The following is a 14064-nucleotide window of genomic DNA, read 5'->3' as shown; positions in this document are numbered from 1 at the left end:
TAATAAAGCAGGTGTCGCAATACTTAGACAAAGTAGATTTCAAAATAAGGCAGGTAAAGAGGGGTAATATAAAATGATCAAAGGGACATTCCATCAAGAATAAATAACACATAAATATCTATGCTCCTAACACAGGAGCTTCAAGTTCATAAAGCAACTATTAACAAACCTAAAAAAAGACCATAAAAATAACACAATAATAGTAGGGGACTTCAACACCCCACTCACATCAATGGATACATCATCCAGACAGAAAATCAACGTGGAAACAGTGGAATTAAATGAAAAGCTAAAACAGTGGGGCTTAACAGACATATATAGAGAAACCCATCCAAAAACAGCAGAATACACATTCTTCTCAAGTGCACAGAGAACATTCTCAAGGATAGACCATATGTTGGGAAAGAAGGCAAGCCTCTACAAATTTAAAAAATTGAAATAATAACAAGCATCTTCTCTGATCATAATGCTATAAAGCTAGAAAGTAATTACAAGAAAAAAAGCTGAGAAAGGGACAAAGATGTGGAGACTAAACAATATGCTATTGAACAAGCAATGGATCATTGAAGAAATTAAAGAATAAATCAAAAAATATCTGGAGACAGATGAAAATGATAACACGCCATACCAACTCTTATGGGATGTAGCAAAAGCTGCATTAAGAGGGAAATTCATTGCAATACAGGCACACCTTAACAAACAAGAAACATCCCAAATAAGCAATCTCAAATTACACCTAACTGAATTAGAAAAAGAGTAAACAAAGCCCAAAGTCAGCAGAAGGAGAGAAATAATAAAAATCAGAGCACAAATAAATTCCATTGAAAAAAGGCAGTAGAAAGGATCAATGAAACAAAGAGCTGGTTCTTTGAGAAGATAAGTAAAATTGACAAACACCTAGCCAGACTTACAAAGAAAAAAAAGAGAAGGCTCAAATAAACAAAATCAGAAATGAAAGAGGAGAAATAACAACAGACTCCACAGAAATACAACAGATTATAAGAGAACACTACGAAAAACTATACGCCAACAAAATGGATAACCTAGAGGAAACGGATAAATCCTTAGACTCTTACTACCTCCCAAAGCTGAGTCAAGAAGAAACAGACAATCTGAACAGACCAATCAGAAGGAAAGAGATTGAAACAGCAATCAAAAGCATCCCAAAAAATAAAACCCCAGGACCAGATGGCTTTCCTGCAGAATTCTACAAAACTTTCAGAGAGGATTTAATACCTATCCTTCTCAAGCTATTCCAAAAAAATTGGGGAAGATAAAACACTTCCTAACACATTCTATGAGGCCAACACCACTCTGATACTAAAGTCTGACAAGGACAGCACAAAAAAGGAGAACTACAGGCCAATATCACTGATGAATATAGATGCAAAAATTCTCAACAAAATTTTTGCAATGTGAATTCAACAATGTATCAAAAGTATCATACACCATGATCAAGTGGGATTCATACCAGGGACACAGGGATGGTTCAACATCCACAAATCAATCAACATGATACACCACATCAACAAATTGAGGAATAAAAACCACACCATCATCTCAATAGATGCAGAGAAAGCATTTGACAAGATCCAACAGCCATTTATGATAAAAACTCTTAACCAAATGGGGATAGAAGGAAATTACTTCAACATAATAAAGGCCATATATGACAAACCCACAGCCAACATCATACTCAATGGGCAAAAACTGAGTGCCATCCCCCTGAGAACAGGAATGCGACAAGGATGCCCTCTATCACCACTCTTATTTAACATAGTACTGGAGGTTTTGGTCAGAGCAATTAATCAAGAGAAAGGAATAAAAGGAATCCAAATAGGGAGGGAAGAAGTAAACTCTCACCGTTTGCAGATGACATGATCCTATATATAGAAAACCCCAAGGAATCCATTGGAAAACTTTTAGACATAATCAACAACTACAGCAAAGTTTCAGGGTATAAAATCAACTTACATAAATCAGTAGCATTTCTATACTTTGATAATGAACTAACAGAAAAAGAATTCAAGAACAAAATACCATTCACAATCGCAATGAAAAGAATAAAATACCTTTGGGTGAATTTAACCAAGGAAGGAAGTACAATGAAAACTACAAGACTTTCCAGAAAGAAATTGGTGACAACATAAAGACATGGAAAGACGTTCCACGCACGAAGGATAGGTATCGGATTGGAAGAACAAACACAGTTAAAATGTCCATACTACCTAAAGCAATTTACAGATTCAATGCAATCCCAATCAGGATCCCAATGACATCCTTTACAGAAATAGAACAAAGAATCCTAAAATTCATGTAGGGCAACAAAAGACTCAGAATTGCTAAAGCAATCCTGAGAAAAAAGAACAAAGCTGGAGGAATCACAATCCCTGACTTCAAAACATACTACAAAGCTAAAGTAATCAAAACAGCATAGTACTGGTACAAAAACAGGTGCACAGATCAATGGAACAGAATTGAAAGGCCAGAAATAAAAACACACATCTATGGACAGCTAATCTTCGACAAAGGAGCTGAGGGCATACAATGGAGAAAAGAAAGTCTCTTCAACAAATGGTGCTGGGAAAACTGCACAGCCACAAGCAAAAGAATGAAAATTGACCATTCTTTTCACCATTCACCAAAATAAACTCAAAATGAGTCAAACACCTAAGGATAAGACCTGAAACCATAAGGCTTCTGGAAGAAAATATAGGCAGTACACTCTTTGACATCAGTATTAAAAGGATCTTTTCAGACACCATGTCTTGTCAGACAAGGGAAACAATAGAAAGAACAAACAAATGGGACTTAATCAGACTACAGAGCTTCTTCAAGGCAAGGGAAAACAGGATTGACACAAAAAGACAACCCATCAATTGGGAAAAAGTATTTGCAGGTCATATATCTGACAAAGGGTTAATCTCCATTCTATATAAAGAACTCACACAACTCAACAACAAAAAATCAAACAACTCTATCAAAAAATGGGCTGGAGACACGAACAGATATTTCTCCAAAGAAGATATATGAATGGCCAATAGGTACATGAAAAGATGTTCATCATCACTGATCATCAGGGAAGTGCAAATCAAGAACTACACTAAGATATCATTTTACACCCATTAGAATGGCAAAAATAACCAAAACAAAAAGTAACAAATGTTGGAGAGGTTCTGGAGAAAAAGGAACCCTCATACACTGCTGGTGGGAATGCAAACTGGTGCAGGCACTATGGAAAACAGTATGCAGATTTCTCAAAAAATTAAAAATAGAAATACCATATGACCCAGCCATCCCACCATTGGTTATCTATCCAAAGAACTTGAAATCAGCAATTCCAAAAGTCCCATGCACCCCTATGTTCATTGCAGCATTATTTACAATAGCCAAGATGTGGAAGCAACCATAGTGCCCATCAACTGATGACTGGATAAAGATGATATGGTGTATACATATATACACAATGGAATACTACTCAGCCATAAAAAAGAATAATATCATCCCATTCACAACAACATGGATGGACCTTGAGGGTATTATGCTAAGTGAAATAAGCCAGATAGAGAAAGACAATCTCTGTATGACTCCACTCACATGTGGAAGTTAAACATGTAGACAAAGAGAACAGATTAGTGGCTACCAAGGGAAAGAGGGGTTGGGGGGTGGGCACAAAAGGTGAAGTGGTGCACCTACAACACGACTGACAAACAATGATGTACAAATGCAATTTCACAAGGTTGTAAATTATCATAAACTCAATAAAAAATTTTTAAAGTATGGCAGCATTTTTCTAGCAAAGTGAGGAGTAAATTCTAAACATAAGGAGGATTTGCTCCTTGCATTAATTGATCATGTTAAGAGTTGGACATTCTTTTAATAAATATTGCTCAGCTCTATAAAAAAAATCGTATGCATGGAAAACCACAAATAATATAAAGATCTATTATTCTAATTTGGAAAGGATTGATCCAATGTCACTGGATACATCATCAATATATAAAAATCACTTGCATTTCAGACTTCCGGTTTTGGACCAAGTGGAAGTAGAAGCTTGTGTCCCTAACCACCCATAAGGCACAGTAAAAGTCTTGGACCTTAGAATACACCAAAAAATAGAGAGAAGGCAGCAGATGGACTAAGACTGTTCGGACCCCAGGAATGACACAGTTGATGCCCAAGGAGCCATGGGTGGGACCTGGACTGTACCCTTCACCTGGCAGTAATGAGTCATACCCCATGTGACATAAAAGGCCTTCTATAACAAAATATTTAAATAAGATACAGACTCACAACATGATAGCCAAAATGTCCATGATTCTACTTAAAGAGATCAGCCATCATAACAAGAACCAGGAAAATCTCATCCTGAGAAAAGACCGTTGTCAACAGATGCTGACACCAAGATGACAGAAGTTGGAATCATCTGATTGTAAAGCAGCCATAATAAAAATGGTTTGATGAGCAATTACACTTATGGTTAAAATAAATCCAAAAACAAGGAAAGTGTCAACAAAGAAAGAGAAGATACAGGGAAGAAACTATTGGCAATTTTAGATCTGAAGAATACAGAAAGCAAAACAAAAGGTTCCATGGATGAGCTCAACAGCAGAATGGAGAGAAAGTGGAAATAATGAATAGAACAATAGAAATAACTCAATATGAACAACACGGAGCAAATGAACTGGAAAAGAAGGTGAACAGAGTCTCAGGACACGTGAGACTCTAGCAAAAGATCTTACATCCTTGTGATCCGAGTCCTAGAAGCAGAGGAAAAAGAGGATGAGACTGAAAAACTATTCAAGAAATCATGGCTGGAATTTCCCCAAACTTGAAAAAATCATAAACATATGTGAAACTCAGCAAACCCCAAACAGGATGAACTCAAAGAAAGCCATGCCAACTAATGAAACTAAAAATGAGTTCCTTGAAGGCAGTGAGGCAGAAATGCCACCTGACCATAGCGGGAAACCATTCAGATGACAACAGGCTTCCCATCAGAAACCATGAAGGCAGGAAGCAAGTGGAACAACATTTTTCAGCTGCTAAAAGAAAAGAGCTGTCCATTCCGAACTCTACAGATGGTGACATTATCCTTCAGGGATGACGGGGAAATAAAAACATTCTCAGGTGAAGGGAAAGCTAAGAGGATTGATCACAACCAGACCTCCCCTAAATGAAGTGGAAAGGAAGTTCTTCACCCAGAAAAGAACTGATAATGGGGGGAATCTCGGAACATGAGGAAGGAAGAAAGGAGAAAGAGAATAAAACATGTGGACACTGGGACATGCAGATGACAGAAAGTCAAAACTCCCCAGTTATTTCCCTCCATGAGCACTTACCTCACATTATTTTCAAATTTTGAGGGACCAAAAGCAAACATGCATACATCAGCATGCAATGATGTTTGCATCTTGTGTTAATCAACATTATTTTAGAAAACAAGGATAAATTAAAGTTGTATTTAATTCCCTGAGCTCACGCAGTGAAGGGAGATGTTTGAATTCCATGCAGCCCAGGGAACCTGGGGAACATTTGGAGCCATCAACACACCCCCTGAAGAGCCAGGCCTTGGTAGTGAGACCAAATGAGCCGCAGGATACGCCTGAACACAGATTGTTGTTAAGCCTTGAAAGGCAAAAATAACCACAAAATTGTTTAATCAACTTTAAAAAACAGGGTGGGAAACAGAATCTGTATACTCAACAGTATAACTTTCGTGTTCCCTATTATCAAAATCAAAAACAACCCTGCACTCAGGTGGACAGCAGAGGTTAGTGCCACCCTCAAAGGCTTAAAGGAGGCAGCAATGGGGCCACCATAATACACCAGCCTGGCCCCTGCAAAAACTGGATGGATCATGGGTGGTGGATGGTGAAGGGCCACACACCTCGCCTCACCAAGTACTGACTCCTGTCACAGCTGCTCTGCAGGATGGACGCATTTACTAGGGCAGAATTCTGGTCACTTCTATGCAGCTGTGATCTGGTAACTAAGCAGCAGCTCTTCTTCACCTGGGATGGACTGCAGTACACATTCACTGTGTCCAGGGATAAACTCACTCTCCCTCTTTCACAGCATCGTCCAAAGGGACTCTCAGCATTTGACATTGGGGAGAACATCACATTTGTCCACAGTATCAGTGACATGGTGTCACTTTGACCTGAGGAGTAGAGGGTGGCAAGTACTCTGCATGCCCTGGTATGAACTCCAGATAGTGGGAGATTTAAAAAAAAATGAAAAAGAAGGTCAAAGACTCACGTTGGAAAACCAGTGTACTTTATAGAGGTGCTGCTCTCTGAGCCCTGCCAAGACATGAGATGTATTGCACCTCACAATGCCCCACATGAAGAAAGAGACACAATTCTAGGTATGAGAATTCAGATGGTGGAAGCAGCATATAACGTACTTGAAAAAAACAGATTGATCAATTATCAGATGACTGAGAAATCTGTGGGTTTGAGTGGATCCCAAAGGAAGATAGGGCTCTGCAGTGTCGGGACCCTACATCCATGGCCATGTGATCTGCCAAGTCCCGTGGTGCTATAAGTACCCATGTGTACTGGGATGCTGTGTGAGGTCCCTCCTGAGCCCCATCATCAGATTTGAAGTTTATCCCCCTTATGTTCCTGCCATCACATCACATGAAATAGTGAGTAGATGCCATTTAAAAGCTGCTCCTGACATGCTACTGGTTCCCAATAGAAAGCGAATGACTGACAAGGAGACATCAGGTGTCTACGCAACTGGAACCATCCATGATGAGCTGGCTATTGTTGTTCTCACAAAATCATAAGATTGCAACCCATTGTTGGATGACAGTGGCAGCAAAGGGGCCATGGACAGGTCCAGAGGAGAAAGATGAGTCACACAAAGATGTGGGTTAGATGCACATGATGCCAGCATCTATACCCATCACGATGGCGCCTCTCCTCAGCCGTCATCTACAGCTCTACGGCCTGGGCCATGCCTGGTTGGTGGGATGTTTTGGAGAAGCATCTCTCTACAGCTCCACTCAGGAGTCTCTGATGAGAGAAAATACATTCAGGAGACAGACATATGGGTGATAAAAAAGATAATGCATTTTTTGTGTAAAGAGATCCAACTAGATATAAAGGTGTACACGGACTCAAGGATAGTAGCAAATGCCTTTTCTATACGGTCAGGGGACTGGAAGGAGCATAACTGGATGGAAGAGACAAGGATATCCAGGAAGGATCCATACAGACAGATGTACAGGAGTGGGTACAAGGCACTGGATCTTTGAATCAGATATTAATGTCCCCAGAGAGCCCCACTGTAGACAAGGTCCTTAACAACCCAGGGGACAGGATGGGTCATTCAGAAGATATTAGGCAGCCTCTGCTCTTCATCATCCCAGTGCTTACATAGTGGCCTATGAAGGACAACCATGGTGGCAGAGATGGAGGCTCTTCATGAGCCTGGTGTCATGGACTGCCTTTCACCGAGAGTGATGCAACAACAGACGCTGATGGATGGCCATCGTTTCAGCAGCAGAGACCAACACAGAGTCCTTAACATTGTATCATTCCTTATGGAAGCATCAGACATGTGGCTGTAAGTTGATTTCAGCCCTGGTGGAATGGACACTATTTGAGCTTAACTAGTATGCATGTTTTGGAATATTGAGGCATAAAATGTACCCCCTTTAAGTGCATAGTTTGATCAGCTTTGGCAAATGGAGAGATTCATGTAACAACTACCACCACAATCAATATACAAAACATTGCCATCACTCCTAAAATTCCACAGTACCTTTTTAGACAATCTATTCCTCCCAAACTGAGACTGAAGTAAACAGCAATCAGGTTTCTTCACTACGTGTTAGTCTTGCCACATCTAGAATTTCATAAAAATGGAATCATACGGGATGTACTCTTCTGTGTCTGTCCTCTTTTGTGCAGTATAATGTTTCTTAAAATTTATCCATTTTATTGATATCTCATTTTAGTTTTACTTTCCTTTCTCCAAAGTTTATTGATGTTGAGCATTTTTTTCATGTGCTCATTGGTCATTTAAGTATCTTCTTTTGAGAAATGTCTCTTCAAAGTATTCTGCTCATGGGGGAGGGTTTTATTATTATTTGTACACGTCCTTATTTATTCTACATTCAAATCTTCTATCATATACACACACAGTATATATATATTTTTTTCTCTTAGTCTGACTTCTTTCTTCCATTATCTAACACTGTCATTTAAAGAGCAAAAGTTTTTAATTTTATAAACTCCAATTACACTTGTTGTTGTTGTTTGTGCTTTCTGTATCTTTTGAAGGAATCTTTGTCTAATCTAAGATTGTAAAGATTTTCTTTAATGTGTTCTTCTAGACGGCTTATGGTTTGTACTTTGGCAATTACATCTATGATCCATTTCATATTACTTACTGTGTATGGTGTGAGGTAATGGTCAAGGTTCATTTTCTTCCAAACAGATATCCAGTTGTTCCAGCACTGTGGAGAAGATAATCTTTTCCTCAATGAAGTAGTTCTGTCTTTTGTTAAAAATTGGTTGATCACCTACATGATCTCTACCTTTGGGATCTCCAGTCTGTTTATTTTTGTACCTCTTATCCTTATGCAAATACCACATTGCCCATAACATTTGTTCCTTCCATGGAAAGTCTTGGTTTAAGAAGTTGTCGAATTACATTCCTGTTCAAAATTGTTGTGCTATTCTTGCTCTTTTATATGTCCACATGTATTTTAATATCAGCCTGTCAATTGCTAAAATAGCTAGTTGGGATTTTGATTGGGGTGGCTTTGAATACACATCTGTTTACAGAGAGCCGAATTCTTAACAATGTTGAATTGACAATTAACAATACTGAATCTTTTAATCAATGAACATGGTATATTACTTCTTCTTTTTTTTAGTTCTTTAATTTCCTTTAGCTAAGTATCATAGTTTTCAGTCTTCAGATCTTACACATCTATATTTATATTTATTCCTACACGCTTATGGTTTTTGGAGCTATTGGAAATAGTATTGCATTTTCATTTTGCTTCCCAATTGTTCCTTGTTAATTTATAGAATGAAATTCAATTGATTTTTGAATACTGATCATATATTTTGAGACCTTGCTCCTTCACCTATTCGTTGTAGCAACTCCTTTGTAGATTCCTTGGGGTTTCCTCTATACATGATTATGAGGACTGGGAACAAAGACAGTTTTATTCCTTCCATTTCAGTCTGTATGCCTTTTATTCCTTTCACTTGTCTTATTGCACCAGCTAGTTCTGAATAGAAGTGGTGAGAGAATCGTTGACTTGTTCTCAATCACAGTGGAAAAATATTCAATATAATGTTAGCTAAATTTAGATCCTAGATGCTTTTAATCTGATTAAGGAAATTCCCTTCTATTCCTATACAGCTGAGCATTTTATTTATTTTATCAAATCTTTGTGTGAATGTATGTATGTAACAGTGTTTTTTCTTTGTTAGTCTCTTCAAATCGTAGATACCTCTATTGATTTTCAAATGCTGAACTAGCCTGGCATCTGAAGATAAATCCCATCTGGTTGTGGTGTATTGTCCTCTTCCTATGTTGCTGGCTTATATTTCCCAATATTTGCATCTATGTTCCTGAGCGACATTGGTCTACACCTTTCTTTCCTTGTACCATCTTTGTCTGATGAGGTTTTGGAGTAATCCTTGCCTCATAAAATCGTTACAAAGTGTTCTTTTCTCTTGTATTTTCTGGAAGAGACTGTGAAAGATTGTATTAATTCTTCTCCAAATGTTTGGTGGTACATGCCCGTGAGACAACGGTGGCCAGGAGTTTTCTTTGTTGGAAAGCTGTTTGAACTACAAACGAATTTAATATTTTTCAAGAATATCAGATAATTTCTTTTGAGTGAGTTTTCATAGTTTGTGTCTTTCAAGAGTTGGTCCATTCCATTCAAATTGTCCAATTTATGGGCATTGTGTTGTTTGTAGTAGTATTCTATTATCTATTGATTATTCGTTAATCAAAAATAATCCTACTTGTAGTGATATCCCATCATTCATGCCAGATGCTGGCAAGTTGTGTCTTGTCTATTTTTTCTATGATTAGTCTGGCTAGTAGTTTGTCAAGTTTAATAGTGTTTTTAAAGAATCAACTTTGGGTTTCATTGATTTTTGTTCCTGTGTTTTGGTTTCCATTTCATTGATTTCCATCCTCTCTTATTATCGCATTATGCTAACTTTGGGGTGAGTTTGCTCTTTTTTTCCTTGTGTCTTTGATCTAAACCTAGGGTTGCGTTTGGAAACCATTCCCTGTTTAATATGAGCAATTGCTGCCCTTCCCTTCCTTCTAAAGTCTAATTTGGCTGCACCCCACTGATCACAGCCCCACCAGGGCTGTTAATGTTTCCAGATGTAACACACTGAACAGCTCCAGCATGAGGGGATGAGGGTGAAAGGACCTATACGGGGGTAAGGCTTCTTCATTTCTCTTGAAGAAGTATAATGTTAACCCTCTGTGGACTCTGTGAAGTTAGGTGTGTATATTATAATACCTGCAACAGCCGTTTATTATGCTGTATTTTGATTCTCATTCAGTTAAAACTACTTTCCAATTTTCCTTGAGTCTCTCTTCAGCCCATGGAGTATTTACAAGTATATTACTTAATTTCCAAATAGTTGAAGATTTTCCAGATATCTTTCTACTAATAAATTTGTCCTTAAATTCAATTAGAGTAAGAAAAGAAATGATATATGATATCAATTCTTTTAAATATGTTAAACTTTGTTTTGTATCCAAGGATATGGACTATCTTGGCCAATATTCCATGTGCACTTCAAACGAATGTCTATTTTGCTGTAGGTTAAGTTTTCCCTGTGTGTCAATTACATCAAGTTGTTGATAGTGTTGTTCAGGTTTTCTGTGTTCTTCATGCTTTGCCATTTGTTAGAAGTGTAAAATCCCAGACTGTAATTGTTAATTTACCTATTTATCCTTTCATTTCTGACTGTTTTTCCCTTACGCATTTTGATGCTCTTTGGTTTTGTGCATACACACTTAAGATTGCTATGTCTTCCTGGTGAGGTAAACTTTTTATCTTTATGCAATATCTTTCTTTATCCCTGATAAGTTTTTTGTTCAAAAACATATTTTATCTGACATCTTTTATTGTACTGTCTGATACAGTAGCCACTGTGGTAGATAGAGAAAGGCTGCTTCCTCCCCATTCCTGAAGATGTCTACATCCTGATCCCTGAAACCTGTGAATATGTTACCTTACGTGGCAAAAGGGACTTTGCAGATGGGACCAAATTAAGTATCTTGAGATGGAAACATTTTCCTGGGTTATATGGGTGAGCCCAAGGTATTCACAAGGTTTCCTGTAACAGAGAGACAAAAGGGTCAGACTCAGTGGCAGGAAATGCGATGATGGAACGAAGAGGTTGTTGTGACCAAAGGAAGGAGTTGGGAGCCAAGTATGGCAGGCAGTCTCTGGAAGATGGAAAAGGCCATGAAATTGATTTTATTCTTCCAACCTCTAGAATAGTAAGATGATAAATTTCTGTTGTTTAAATCCACTAAGTTTGTGGTAATTTGTTACAGCAGCAATGGATAACCTTGGCAACCACTAAAGCTTTCCTTTAATTAATTTTTTTTTTTTTAAGATTTTATTTTTTCCTTTTTCTCCCCAAAGCCCCCCGGTACATAGTTGTGTATTCTTTGTTGTGGGCTCTTCTAGTTGTGGCATGTGGGACGCTGCCTCAGCGTGGTCTGATGAGCAGTGCCATGTCCGCGCCCAGGATTTGAACTAACGAAACACTGGGCCGCCTGGAGCGGAGCACGCGAACTTAACCACTCGGCCACGGGGCCAGCCCCTCCTTTAATTAATTTTGCATAATATATTCATCCTCTTACTTTTAATGTATTTACATTATTGCATTAGGTGAACCTCTGGTAGACGACATGGAGTTGGGTCCTGCTGTTGTTAATCCATCCTGTAATCTCTGCCATTTAAGCGTGCCTGTACCATGAAGTTTCCTTTCAGATTTACACTGTATTGTTTGTTTCTGCTTGTTGCCTCTATTGTTTTTTCTTCAGTTTCCCTCTCCTGGCTTCTTTTGGCTTTTTGGAATACATTTTAGTATGCCATTTTAATTGATCTATTGGTTTTTTAACTGTAACTCTTTGCATGTTGTTTCCTGAGTGGCTGTTGTAGGTATTATAATATACACACCTAAATTCACAGAGTCCACAGAGGGTTAACATTATACTTCTTCAAGAGAAGTGAAGAAGGCTTACCCCAGTATAGGTCCTTTCACCCTCATCCCCTCATGCTGGAGCTGTTCTGTGTGTTACATCTGCAAACATTAACAGCCCACCAGACAGTGTGATCAGTATTGCTTTTGACATCCAAACACACTTGAAGGAACATAAGAGGGAAAAATATGCTATGACATATATCTAGATATTTTCCGTTTTGTGTCCTTCCTTTATTCTTGAATGTTCACGTTTCCCTCTAGAATTATTTCCTTTCTGCCTGAAGAACATAGCTTATTTCTTTTATAGCAGGTCTGCTGGCAACAAACTCTCTGTTTCCTTCCTCTCAGGATTATTTCATTTCAGTTTCATTCCTGAAGGATGCATCCAGAAGAATTCCAGGTGGCTCTTCTTGTCACTCACAACTTTAGAATCTTCTGACCTGGATGTTTTCCGATGTGAAATCTGTCATCATTCAAGTCATTGTTCCTCTCTGTGTTTTGCACTGTTTTTCTCAGGATGCTCTCAGTTTTTTTGGTTTCTTTCTGGTTTTCACTAGTTTGATTATGCATTAGGATGTGTGGGCATGGTTTTAAAGCTCATCCTCTTTTGCATTTACTGAGAATCTTGGACATGTAAATTTATAACTTTCAAAAATTCATGAAATTGTAAGCTATTTATTTCTTAAAGTATTTTTTCTTCATTAATGTCGATCTCTTTTTGATGGGAGATCAACGATATAAATTGTTTCAGTGACCCCTGAGTCTGTGTTCATTTTTAAAAATCAGTTTTTGCTCAACCCGTGCTTTCCCCCAGTGCCTGAGAAAGAATCCACAGTGTGAGAAGAAGAGCTCTGCCCAGGGGAGGGAGGAGCACTGAAGAGGGAGAAATGACTCAGAGTTTTTGAAGGAAGATGATGAAGAAAAAGATGATGCTGACTTTAGAAACAAGGAAGTTCATGACAGGAAGTGTTTGGGGGAAAGAAAACCCACAGCCCCAGGTCAGGAGGCAGGACCATGGTTTCTTCCGAGAAATGGTGATTAGTCTTCTAAGCATCTTCCCAAGCCTCCTTCTCCCCCAGGGTCATCCTCCCTGTGAGGGCCCCACTGGCTCCTCCAGGCACCAAGGCAGAGAGAGGAACAGCCCACAGTAACTCACTCTCTTTCACTTCACATCCAATCATAACATCCACACCACTATGCCCCTTGATCCCTAAGTTCTTAACAATATTCCTCACATTTTGCAAGACTCAGAGCATCTCGTCTGTGTCATCACATCAGCTTCCTTCCTGGTCTTCCCATCCAGGCCCCCATTCCTTTCTCCAATTCACTCCTTTCACTGAATCAAAAGGACTCATCTAATAACCCTGTCTGGTCTGATCCTGCCCTGCTCAGAACCCTTCCAACAGTTTCCATCTTCAAGACACATCCAAGTTGTACCATCTGATGTTCAGGGCTGTGAATGATCAGGCCTGAGCTAAACTCACCAGCCCCAGCAAACACAACTCTCCTCCTCAACCAAACTCATCACGGTTAACCACACCGCCCCCCCGCCAAGTACATGCACAAACTGAGCTACTTAACAATTCTGCACCTTCCTTGGGCTGCTCCCTCAGCCATCTGAACCTAGTCAACTCCTTTCCAACTTGAGGGACAAAGAGTCTATCCTGTCTCATTCCACTCAACTGTAAATATATTTTGTGTTATAGGTTTGTGCAAGGGTGATACGAGAAAACCACATAAATGACTTAACATACCGATCAACACGCCATCCAGAGGCCAGATTAATGTTGGAGTTTTATTTTATCAGTACAGCCTTCCTGCATTACATTTCTACATG

Source organism: Equus caballus, chromosome 10 (assembly GCF_041296265.1).
Source record: "Equus caballus isolate H_3958 breed thoroughbred chromosome 10, TB-T2T, whole genome shotgun sequence".
NCBI classification, from domain to species: domain Eukaryota; kingdom Metazoa; phylum Chordata; class Mammalia; order Perissodactyla; family Equidae; genus Equus; species Equus caballus.
This window is presented reverse-complemented; position numbering follows the sequence as displayed.